Below are 13,063 nucleotides of genomic sequence, written 5' to 3'. Positions count from 1 at the left end.
AACCTCATAGCTCCATAACCTCCACTGGGCTATTTATCAGGTGCACAAGGAGGACCTCAGGTAGAGATGGTTGTGTGGCGGGGATGGCCAAAGGCTCTTGGCTCTGGGCACTGGTTCTGGGAGGCGCTCACTACCAACCCCCCGTCTCCTTCACCATAGCACCGGAAAGCACTGCGCTAGCCTCGCTGACAGCAAACAAATAATAATAATAAGCAAACAAACAAACAGCAAACACCAGGCAACTGGGAACAGGCAACAGGGTATTGACCATAGGCCATCGAGGCTGCAGACGGGCAGGACACCCCTAAGGTGCCTAAAGGGGTCCAAAAGCTCAAAAGGGTCAAAAAGGCCAAAACGCATTAGGCAAAAGGAACAAGGGAACGAGAAGACAAAAAGATAAAATACAAACAGAGGCGTCAAGGCTACAAGGCTACAAAGACAAAAGGGTAAAAATATCCTCAGGTTGAGGGCAAGGAGACGAAGAGATAAGGAGCTTAGGACACCAGTTCCAGTGGAGGAAAGGCAGGGAAGGCGTTCCGCTAAGAGTCGCTACTAATCAGACAGAGACCATACATAGTAACGGCAACAATAATCGCCACAATGAGATTAGGGAAGTCAAGGCAGCCTCAGGCGCCAGCCAATCCCAACAAAAGAACGCAGTGGGCAACGAAAATGGCTATCACCAAGGGAAGTGTAGACGATCGAAGGAAGAAGGAGGAGACAGAGGAGGAGGAGGGCCCCTCCCTGATCTCACCACTGCATACCAGCCCGCTAGTCTAACCAAATGCCAGGTCCAAAGAAGTGACAAATGTGTCTACTCCGTGCAAAGCGAGCCACCAACCTAAAATATATACCAAGTTTTCATTCATAAAGGACGCCGGACCTGTCCTTTGACTGAACAGCAACATTGTGAATAACTTACCCTCTCCTCTCCAACCATGCAAGGTATATCAGACGGGTCAACTGCAGCTGTTGAAAACTGCCTCGGGAAAGTCAGCAGAAGCCGGAGAACATCTTGCAGCTAGAAAAGCACATATAAGTACATAAGAACCAACTAAGGCCAACAAAGAAAATGACTTATCAAACCAAGAGACAAGAGATCTGTCTGATCTTAAACCAAATGACACTTGGAACAGGAGCAAGAATGAGGGTCTAAGACAAGGCATGAGCCTTGTAGAGGCAGCAACAAAAGAAGGGAATGAATGCCTTAAAAATGTTAGTCCTCTCAGGCTCACAAAGGAAAAATCTTTGTATAAAGGGCTACTACATCGAAAGCATAAAGAGGGGCAGGAGCTAGAAGTTTCTATCCAGCACCTGAACAGTGATACCTCCCTAAGAGGAGATACAGCATCTCCAGATCTTATTAAACATGACAAGGCACAGCCCGAGAGGGAACCCGACCAAGAAAAGTAAATCATCCATACAGTCAAACCCATGCTCGAGCCACTAGAGATCTCCATGGGCAATAAAGACTTCGATAAAAAACTAAATAATACAACAGCTAGAAAAATACAAACTACACCTCAAACAATTACACAGGAACAGCTTGCCCATCAAACCTTCGAACCGTTGCACGGACAACTTGTACACAACACAACCCAAGCTCAACAAAATATGCAGAGGTTACCTATGTCAACATCCCAGGGCGCTGAATCGGAATCAATCTACCTCACACCCAAGGAAAGGGAAGAATTAGTAGCTTCTTACTCCATGGCCCCCCAAAACGATCTACCAGGAAAAAAACATTAGTTCCCCAAAATTCAACACTGATAAGGAAAAACTGCAGGGAAAAGAAGATATCTGGACCTCACTGCTGCATACAATGCAAATGTCCATAAATGCCATCCAATACCAATCGGACAAGATGAATCTTCAACTCTCAGTTCTCAACTCACTCTCTATTTTCGTATTCAATATTGACGATAAGTTGGCAGAACTCAACAACCTGGTCAGAAGGGCTCAAACGGGGAAACAATTCACACAAGCCAACTGCACTGTATAACAATTGTGGACAAGCTGGCAACATTACCGACAGCAATGGACAATCTTCTCCTCGATATAAGAGAGGCCGTAAAAAACAAATCAGTAATCGGACCCACTAAGATGAGAAATGAAGACCAGTCGACTAGGAAACCTGTAACTCAGGCGTCGGCTCAGGTAACATCAAAATTGACAAAAGAAGAAAGGCTGCATGGGTCACATTAAAATTAGGACAAAACAACAACATAATGAGCCTAGGAGCCCAATCACCACCGAAAAGTAACACAGTACCTTCTAGAAAATCCCCGTAAAAAATGGTTTGACAGAAAGCAACAGTCGCACCAAACAGAGGAGAAAGCAAAGTAGGAAGGGGCAAAATCAAAAGACAACACAGCCCGCGCCACTCATCAGGGGAATAACCAATAGCGCTGGCAATGAGTCAATGGAATCTCCATTAGATATGTCAGCCCAGATGAGTGAGGCGATTGATTCGGGGAACAACCTTTACAACGCAACTGTTACAACGCACTACACTTACAACGCATTTTTTACAACGCATAATCCATTACAACGCACTACACTTACAACGCATGACACTACAACGCATTTTTAAAAACTACCTTTACAACGCATTCCATTACAACGCCTACCATTACAACGCATAATATTACACTACACTTTCCAACACTTACCCTACTGTTGCACCCCCTGGAGTTAGAATAGTAATTTTTACCCCTATACTATCCAACACTTGCCCTACTGTTGCACCCCCTGGAGTTAGAATAGTAATTTTTACCCCTATACTATCCAACACTTGCCCTACTGTTGCACCCCCTGGAGTTAGAATAGTAATTTTTACCCCTATACTATCCAACACTTACCCTACTGTTGCACCCCCTGGAGTTAGAATAGTAATTTTTACCCCTATACTATCCAACACTTACCCTACTGTTGCACCCCCTGGAGTTAGAATAGTAATTTTTACCCCTATACTATCCAACACTTACCCTACTGTTGCACCCCCTGGAGTTAGAATAGTAATTTTTACCCCTATACTATCCAACACTTGCCCTACTGTTGCACCCCCTGGAGTTAGAATAGTAATTTTTACCCCTATACTATCCAACACTTGCCCTACTGTTGCACCCCCTGGAGTTAGAATAGTAATTTTTACCCCTATACTATCCAACACTTGCCCTACTGTTGCACCCCCTGGAGTTAGAATAGTAATTTTTACCCCTATACTATCCAACACTTAGTAACTTTTACCCCTATACTATCCAACATTTACCCTACTGTTGCACCCCCTGGAGTTAGAAAAGTAATTTTTACCCCTATACTATCTAATACTTACCTTAAATGCAATGTTATATTATGCGTTGTAATGGTATGCGTTGTAAAGGTATTTTTTTAAAATGCGTTGTAGTGTCATGCGTTGTAAGTGTAGTGCGTTGTAATGGATTATGCGTTGTAAAAAATGCGTTGTAAGTGCATGCGTTGTAAAAGTGTGCGTTGTAACGTCATACATCCGATTGATTCAGACGGCGACACAAAAGATAGGCCAATCCGGAAAGAGAGGGCAGAAATCGTGGGAAGTACCACACTCAACAAACCCTGCAACAACAGCACTGCTCTCAAAAACAAATCAAGAATATACAGGGATGACTCAAAAGGGGTAACAATAACAACACTTCATATTGGCGTAGAGACGGCCCGGGCAAAGGAAGCATTCACTCAGGGTCAGGCAACATCGACGGTAGAACCCACAGGGGTGGAACAAACCCCCAAACAGAGCACCCCAACAGAACAGAACAGGTCTATCGGCAGGGCCAGACTGGCCATAGCAGGCACCGGGCGTTTCCCCTGTAGGCCGCTAGGGTGGGGGGTGGTTTTGGGCCCCTGGGGGGCTGTTTTTGTTACCGGGGGTCAGCAATATCGGCCCCCTGTAACAAAATTGGCCAAAACCGGCCCTCGCAAACTGCTCAGCTGCACTCCCCCTCACCCTAGGGGGGTCGGCTGAGCAGTTCGCCTGGGCCGGTTTCTGTTCCCAGTCCAGCCCTGCCTATCGGCACTTCCACGATCGTGTTCCACCTGGAGTACAAATCAAAGGGATCAGTCAATATATTAAACAGGGGAAACATCTTACGTTTATTAAGTTCCATCAATAGCCTGAAGAACCTAAAAACCAACAACTTGGAGTCAGTCTAATTTGTTGAATCTACGGAGGAACCAGGAGTGGAAGCAACAAAACAGTCTGGGCTACGTCAGAACTAGCTGAGAAAGTGTTAAAAGAACAATCCTAATTCAACACCTGGGACATCAAGCTACGGCCTTTTACTAAACCGAGATACCCGGATCCCCTGATAATTGACAGAGAAAATCGAAAAGACCCTGGTAAGGTATGCTCGAGGACACGTTCATTATCTGTGCTGCGACGGTCTCGCAGCAAAACCCCAGAGAACATAGATCTCAGATCTCAGAGAACTGCAGAATCATAGATTTAATACAACTAAAAGTACAGCCCCCCAAGAGTGGAGTTGGCTTTCCAGGACTATCAACATCAAAAATAAAAACCTGTGACATATCTACCCAATTGCAAAGAAACTTAAAACTACTTTCAAACTCTGCTCTTGGATTATCACTGGGTTAGGAGGTAAGCTTATGGATCAGGAACTGCAAATCTACCTACAAAAATTCGACAACTTTACACTCCAAGAAACTTGGTCTGACTCAACGACAGCACTCAGGGGATATAACTTGCACTTCCTACCAACTACAAAGAGTGCACATTTTGGCCACAGCAAGGCCGGCCTTGTTACTTACAGCTCTATACGGACCATCTATGCAGTAGGGTCCTTGACATATAAGTTAGCTTCCCCAAATGCAATACAAGCTCTACGAATTACCACCCAGGAGTTGGGAAAAAATGAGCAAATAATCCTGATAAATCTCTATTTGCACCTGCGTGACAAAAGTTAGCAGCTGAAGGGTTGTTGTAAATTAAGGCAGAATGTGATTAAGCATTCACTGAAAACATTAGTGTTTCCCTTTTATCGTGTTTTCCTCATTATGTTGGCCGAAGTCCGGACTCCATTTTGTATTATCACGCTGCCACGTGTTTGCCACGAGGAGAGTCCGACCTCTATGTTAGTTGCTCTTGTAATCTGCCTAGCAACAGTTTATAAATAGCCCTCTTGTCCATCTGGCGCATGCCCAGACTTGACCACATCTGTTATAATTAGCTTTGCTTGACCATGTGTTTTCACGGGCCTAAGGAGTGTGTTAGCTCCGCCCATGTATTGATTCAGTATCGAGAATGACCCTAAATGGTAATGTTCTTCGACTTCATGTGGTATCCACCCACTCATGAGCCCCTCTGTTGTGTATAAAAGGGGACAATGTACGCAAGTTCTTTGTGCTACTCCTTGCAATACTGAAGAGTGTTGTGTGGATTGTAGGACCACCCTTAAGGGTTAATAAACGTTGTCTTTGTACTTTGCAGTTTCCGTGCCAACTTCCTTATAGATTTCGTTACAGAAGAGCGAACCCTTGTCTCTTGCGGGCCTAGCTGGGGCTTGTATTCATCAATTGGCGCCCAACGTGGGGCTCATCGGCGACTCGGATGCTCGAAGGACTGGTCGCGACGAAGGTGAGGAGTTTGGCCGGGGACGTGATCACTGCCAGCGGCGTCTTAGCCCTGGCATCCCGAGGTTTTTCTTCCTTCCCTTCCGAGCTGACCATCTGGGTGGCGCCGGTCATCGACTGAGACCTCTTCTGTCGGTCCTGCCGTGAGAGCCGTTTGGGCGATTGTGGAGCTTGGCAGTTGGAACCTGGACTCTTGATTGGTAAGAACCGTTGTACGGTACTTGCTCCGAGTTTTGAAGCCTGGTCTGGCTATTTGAGTTTGATTGATGGTGACTAGTCATATTTTGAATTTGTCTTTGTGAAAATATATGCGTTGCAACACATATAGGCAGGTAATGTGGAGAAATTTCTCCGGAGCTGTGTAAACTTGGAACGGCGCAACGATTAAGTGCCATTTTTCTTGATAATACTGCATATTTTGCATTATTCCTAGCATGCCTGCTTTTAGCGCACTCCGTAAGTGGTGCTGCTGTTTGGGTAACCGGTTGAACCTCGAGGAATCTGCTCCAGCTCCCCCAGAGGGGACTCCTAATAGGGATATGTACGTGAAGCATGGTCTTTCTTCCATAATGTACAGCACGTTATGGAGGAAATATACTAGGAAGGATCCTGAGTTGCGATGGCCTTTGTATGGATCGTTTGATATACGTAAGATTGAGTATGTGGAACAGTGTATGTGTAAGCGACGTGCTCGTCAGGATATGTTTGAGTGTGTGCGATTATGGGTGAAGGAAGTGCGTGAGCGAGAGAAACGTGAGAAAGCGCTGTTTGATAAGGAGCAACGAAAGAATGATCATATGCGAGCGCAGGAAGCGAAGCATCGGGAGGACAAAGAGCAAACGGACAGACAAGAGAAAGAGCGTAGGCTGCAAGTTTCGGGTCAATATGTTGTTCGCCAGCCGCTTTATCCTGTCCTTAATAATCCTGATAATGATTTTTATTTGCTAGATCGCTCTCCGCCCCCTTATGTTGGCGCATCCGCTCCGCGGCCGCAAGATTCTGACCCGGCTTTGGGTAAGGTAGACACACGGTCCATGCTGCCGGCCGAGCAAATGGCTGAGCTTCGGCAAATTTCCTTCCGTGCGCTTAAAGGCAAGGTATCCATGGAGGACTTATTTCAAATTTGGGGGCCATGGCAGGAGAGAGATAAAGTGTATTTTCTGGGTCATTTCGCGGATGAAGTGATTAATGCTTTCCGAAAATATTCTCATGTTTTTGAGCCTGACGAAGTGTCTTCGGATGCCAGAGCAATACGTAACGGTGCTTTTTCTCCCTCTAAGGCTCCTGAGGCGGCTCGGCGGCTGTTCGCCTTGCGGGACGAGGTGCTGGCCCTTCGAGAGAAAGCACGCCAACGAGCGGAGGAGGAGAAGCGGTCGGATTCAGTTGCGGCAGGGGGCCACCCATCCGCCTCCCAGTCAGATAAGGATAATGTAGTGCATGCTAAACCGATGCGAGAGGCGGCACCTTTGTATGTCCCTCCGAAAGGAGCAGGGACTAGCTCGGACATTAATTCTGTCGATGCTAGGGGATATTTTGTGTATAATTGGGTTTATACTCCATGGCATAGGGCCGATGTTATGGCATTAAAGAATGCGCTGCCTGACCCCCGCAAGAATCCAGCGGCCTTCTATGAAGAAGTCGAGGGGGCCTTGAATTCTTGCATTATGACCTTAGCGGATATAGACCTATTCTTCGGCCTTATCCTACCGCCGGATACGTGGCGCTCTGTTCGGAAGGTAGATGATGCGGTTGCCTTCAAGGCCCGGTGGTCTGACCTTGAGGACGAGGATAGGGAACGGAAGCCCGCACAGAAACCACCCCAGAATATTTTAGATCTCCCTGCGGCTATTGTGGCTAAGTTGAAGACGATTATCCCCCCTAAAAAGATTGACTGGAATATGTTAGCTGCATGTAAACAGAAAGTTGACGAGTCAGTCGCGGACTTCTTTACGCGCTTCGAAGAAACGTTCCATGACTTTAGTGGCCAGTCGCTTACCGACGACACAGGCCGCCACCTTTTCGCGGACAAATATGTGGCCAATCTGCTGCCGGCAGTTGCGGCCCGGTTAAAAGCGAGTGAGAGTTCTTGGTCCTCCGCGACACCGACGGCCCTTCTGACCATCGCTCAGTATTATGAGCGTCAAGAGCACGAGGCGAAGGGCCAGGAGGAGAAGAAATCGAAAGATCTCAAAACCAAAGTGATGTTAGCACAAGTATATGGCCCGCCCCGCCGGGGTAATAATAATAGGGGAAGGGGCGGATCTTATGGTCCCCCTTCGGGCCGATCTGATTTGAATAAGAACCAATGTGCGTACTGTAAGCAGTTGGGCCATTGGGCCAGGGAGTGCCCAGCATTGCGTGCTTCGCGGCAGGGGCACAATCCGGGTGGCCAGAGAGGTAGAGGGGGCTTCTCGAACTTTAGAGGAAATTCTAACGATGATGTCCGTTTCGGCACTGCTGGGCAGCACCGAGATAGCTCAAATGTTTTCGATCGCCAGCATCAGTATCATGTATCGGACATCGATCGCTCAGGATATCATGATTCTCAGCATGCATAGGAATGCGTAGGATGGGGGTCCGAATCAGTTGAGGTGCCGGTCGATCAGACGGGTCCTTATGTATCGGCTGAGGTTTTAGGTTCTACTGATCAGTTCCTAGTGGATACAGGAGCGACACGTAGTGCATTGTCTAGGTACTTGGTTCCGGGGGCTCCCCCATCCGGCTCAATAGTTACATCGGTAGGGTTTGACGGTACACTTTCCCGAAGCCCTCTTTCACAGCCCCTTGCATTTAAAGTTGATTGTTTTTCTGCGCCTTGTCCGTTTCTGCTTGCTCCGTACACACCGGATAACATTATGGGCCTTGATATGTTAAAGTACTTTAGGGCTACAATTCGTTGTTCCCCTGAGGGTGTGAGGGTGATTCTAAATGACAACTACCCCCGATCTGGGCGGATGTGTACGATCTCTGAGGATGCGTTGTTGGCTACCCTCCCCCAAGCTTTATGGGCGACTTCAGACACAGATGTCGGACAAATGGTGATTCCTCCGGTCCACATTAGTGTCCAGGAGGGGGCGGTGCTACCACGCCTCCCACAGTATCGTATTTCCCAGGAGGGCGAGGAAGCTCTCATACAGATTGTGCAGGATTTGATCGCAGTAGGAGTAGTGGAAGAAGTTCCCTATAATATCTGTAACAGTCCGATTCTCCCTATTCTGAAAAAGGACACGGATGCAAAGGTTTATCGGTTCATAATTGATTTGAGGGAGGTAAACAAGATCGTGATACCTCAGTACCCGGTGGTTTCCGATATCACGACGTTGCTTTCCTTGGTCCCGCCTACGGCGACCGTGTTCTCAGTGATTGATTTGAAAAATGCCTTCTTTTCTATTCCCATTCACCCTGATAGCCGATTTCTTTTTGGGTTTACATTAAACAATAGATCTTATCGTTTTTGTAGAATTCCCCAAGGCTATACAGAAAGCCCTAGTATTTATAGTCAGGCCTTGAAGCGACAGTTGGATTCCTTTGTTTTACTCGAGGGGGTCGCCCTCATTCAATATGTCGATGACATCCTGTTGGCGGCTGACACCCTGGAGTTGTGCGAGAAAAGCACGATAGCCTTACTTTCCTTTTTAGCATCCCACAACCACAAGGTCTCTAGGAAGAAATTGCAATTCTGTAGACCAAAGGTGACTTATTTGGGTCACCTTTTGTCTAAGGAGGGGCGTGCACTCACACCAGATCGTATCCAAGTCATTTTGGACACACCAAGGCCATCCACGCAGAAGGATGTGCGTGCATTTTTGGGTCTTGTTTCTTTTTGTAGGCAGTGGATATTGGGGTTTTCACACATAGCTAAGCCATTACTAGCTCTTTTGACAAAAGACACGCCTATCCCAATCCCTTGGTCAGATGAATGTGACGCTGCTTTTCAGCGATTGAGACAGGCCCTTTGTTCAGCACCAGTGTTAGGGACCCCTGATTATACAAAACCCTTTTCGTTGTATGTGCATGAGAAAGATGGATGTGCATTATCAGTCTTAGTGCAGATGCACGGCGATAAGCAGCGCCCTTGTGCATACTTTTCGGCTGTACTTGATCCTGTCGCCCGAGCATTGCCGGGGTGTTTTCGCTCGGTTGCGGCGACAGCTGTGTCAATACGGCAGAGTGAAGGAATTGTATTGTCCCATAAACTGTTGGTGTTAGTTCCCCACGCTGTTGATGCCCTGCTTAATCAAACAAAGACGCAGCATTTGACCAGTGCCCGTTTAACGGGATATGAGTTGACGCTTTTAGCTCCTCACATTACGTTAAAAAGGTGCGTGACATTAAACCCGGCCACATTGTTGCCATATCCCGAGACCCAGCCTGAGGCACAGAAAGCGCATGATTGTATTCTTGTGACTGAGGAACAAACAAAGGGTCGTATTGATCTCCAGGATACGCCCTTTTCAGAGGTAGATGGAGAGTTGTGGGTAGATGGATCATGCCTGAAGCTACCAGATGGTACGACTTCAGCAGCATATGCAATTACCACGTTACAGACGATAGTGGAGACAGCACGCATACCACAGAAATCAGCCCAAGCAGCGGAACTGATAGCGTTAACACGAGCGTGTGAGCTCAGCACAGGATTGTGTGTGAATGTTTACACAGATAGCCGCTATGCCTTCGGAGTAGCGCACGATTTCGGCCTACTCTGGAAGGAGAGAGGGTTTCTAACGTCACATGGGGTGCAGATAATGCATGGGGAGTTAGTCCACAATCTTTTAACTGCATTGACATACCCAAAGAAAATTGCCATTGTTAAGTGTAGCGCCCATAGGAAAGTGGTTGATAAGGTTGGAGAAGGGAATGCGTTAGCGGATCGAGTAGCACGGGAGACTGCGATGCAGCCCGGTACTACTGCCATGTATGTAGTGAAGTCACAGGTGGAGAGATGGCATGATGCGAAGGAGGAAGTGCGAGAAATACAAAAGACCGCTTCTGACAAAGAGCGGGAACAATGGGCTAGCGAAGGAGAACTGGATGACGAGGGTTGCTGGAGAAATAAGCAGATGGATAGATGGAAATTACCCACGGCTTTTGTACAACCTATGGTCCAGATGGCACATGGGCTAGCACATGTTGGAGCTTCCGCAATTGTGAAATTGCTTACCCAAGTCTGGGAGCATCCAGAGATTGCTAGCACGGCAAAGAGGGTGGTGCAGACCTGTATGATCTGTCTGAAGTATAACCCAGGGAAAGGCACGCGAACTCCAGCAGGAGGATTTGCGACGCCCACTGCACCCTTTGAGGTTCTGCAGATGGATTACATCCAGCTTGAGCGCTGTAACAATTTGAAATATGTTCTAGTAGTGGTTTGCGCCTTCAGTAAATGGGTCGAGGCGTACCCTGCGAAAGACAATACTGCAATGACTACAGCGAAGCTATTGCTGAAAGAGTTTTTCCCCCGATACGGCGTCTGTAGACTTCTGTGGAGTGATAATGGCCCTCACTTTGTAGCGGATGTTATAAAGTATGTCTTGAAGGGCCTAGGCATCACCCAGAAGTTCCACGCCGTGTTCCACCCTCAGTCTGCAGGACTAGTCGAGAAGTATAATGGTACACTGAAGCTTAAGATCGCCAAAATTCAAGCTTCAACGTCTTTGACTTGGCCAGACGCTTTGCCACTGGCGTTATTGTCAATTAGGTCAGTGCCACACTCTCGAACCGGCCTTACACCCTATGAGATTGTATTTGGACGCCCAATGAATATTTGGGGTCCACCAAGACCTAAGGCTGTGTATGATGTACCTTGTGTAATGATGAGTGATTATCTGGCACAGTTAACGGATAACTTGGTTTCTATTCATCAACAGGTCCGAGAGGCGCTCCCTGATCGGTCTACCGGTGAAGGACATGGTCTCCGGCCTGGGGATCATGTCATGCTGAAGGTTTTCGACAGAACGAACAGTTTGGAGCCGAGATGGGTCGGACCTGAGCAAGTTCTTCTTGCAACGAGGACGGCAGTGCGAGTCTCGAACAGGAAGAATTGGATCCATTCCTTGCACTGTCGAAAGGTACCGCCCGGATTGGTGGAATCTGCCGTGCTGACCGATCAACGAGACATCTTAGCAGCAGAGACAGGCCGTGCTGCAGAGCCAAACGACACTGAGGAGCTCTTTTCGGACCACACGACTTCTGGAGGAAGGCGATATCATCTGCGACCAAGGAAGTGAGGTTTCCAGTACCGGGACATACTGTCAGAACGGCCCTTGGGTTAGTGAAACGGAGAGCCGATGAGGCAAGGGGGGGGGATCAGCCCTGCATTAGTGTAGTGACACCCGTCTTGGCCCGCTGGTGAAGAAATCAACCGCTGCCCAAGGGGAAGAGTTCTGACAGACTTTTTTTTTTAGTTTCAGGAAGATACCAGGGTATTGTTTCCTTTGACATGGAGAAGAAGAAAATTCTTTGTGCACTGGGGTTCATGCTAACAGTAGCTATCATTGGTATAACCACATGGTTTGTGGAGGAGGCAACTCCTGCCCGAGAGACACTTGTGTTGACGACTCCAGTGCCTGCGGAGCACTACTTTTACACATTGCCATACCAAGAGTTGAAGCATCGACAATCCTATTTGAATAACACTTTCATTCAGATGCTGCATCACACCCACGTTGCTACGAACGCTACGAACTGTTGGATATGTGGGATGATGCCAGCCCATCAGAAGAAAGGAGGTACGCCATTCATACCCCTTCCTTTCTCTCACAATGGCTCTTGTAGAGCATGGTACACTCTGTTGTTTGCCACTCGAAAACCGACAGTGGGACGATTGCTTTTCAGACTTAATAAAGAATGCCATCAGGACAAGAATGGATATCCACAAGCGAATGGGACAATTTGGGAATGGGACGAGTACCGACCGGACAATGAATCCATTCCCTATATCTTCACGAATACCAGAGACACTGTGGGGAAGGAAAAATTTGTGATCCAAGTGGCCCAAGCCCAAGCGGACCTGTGTGTCCAGAGTGTGGGTTTTATCCCTGTTGGTGTCAGTGATTGTATAACTGTGTTAAACATTGATGGGTTAAATAATAGCACCTTCCTAGCATCCCATAATACCTATTTTGTATGTGGAAATAAAGGTTATTACCGTTTGCCGGCTGGGTGGTCTGGGGTATGCTATGTATCATTCCTATTACCTCCTGTATTTCTAGCACCCGCGTCATACCATAAGGATTTGAAATTGCTGAATAATGTGACTGTGAATAGATATAAACGTACTCTATCTATTAATGAGGTGGATCAAACCGATACTAGTTTGCAACAGTATATTGATTTCAACTTAGGACTGTTTTTCTTTGTTGGAGCTGCTTTGAATAGTAGGAAGATCCGGAGATTAACAAGAGTGGTAGAAGCTGTGACTAATCAGACTGCTGCTGCTCTT

This window comes from Triturus cristatus, chromosome 6 (assembly GCF_964204655.1).
Source record: "Triturus cristatus chromosome 6, aTriCri1.1, whole genome shotgun sequence".
NCBI classification, from domain to species: domain Eukaryota; kingdom Metazoa; phylum Chordata; class Amphibia; order Caudata; family Salamandridae; genus Triturus; species Triturus cristatus.
Note: the sequence above shows the minus strand (reverse complement) of the source record.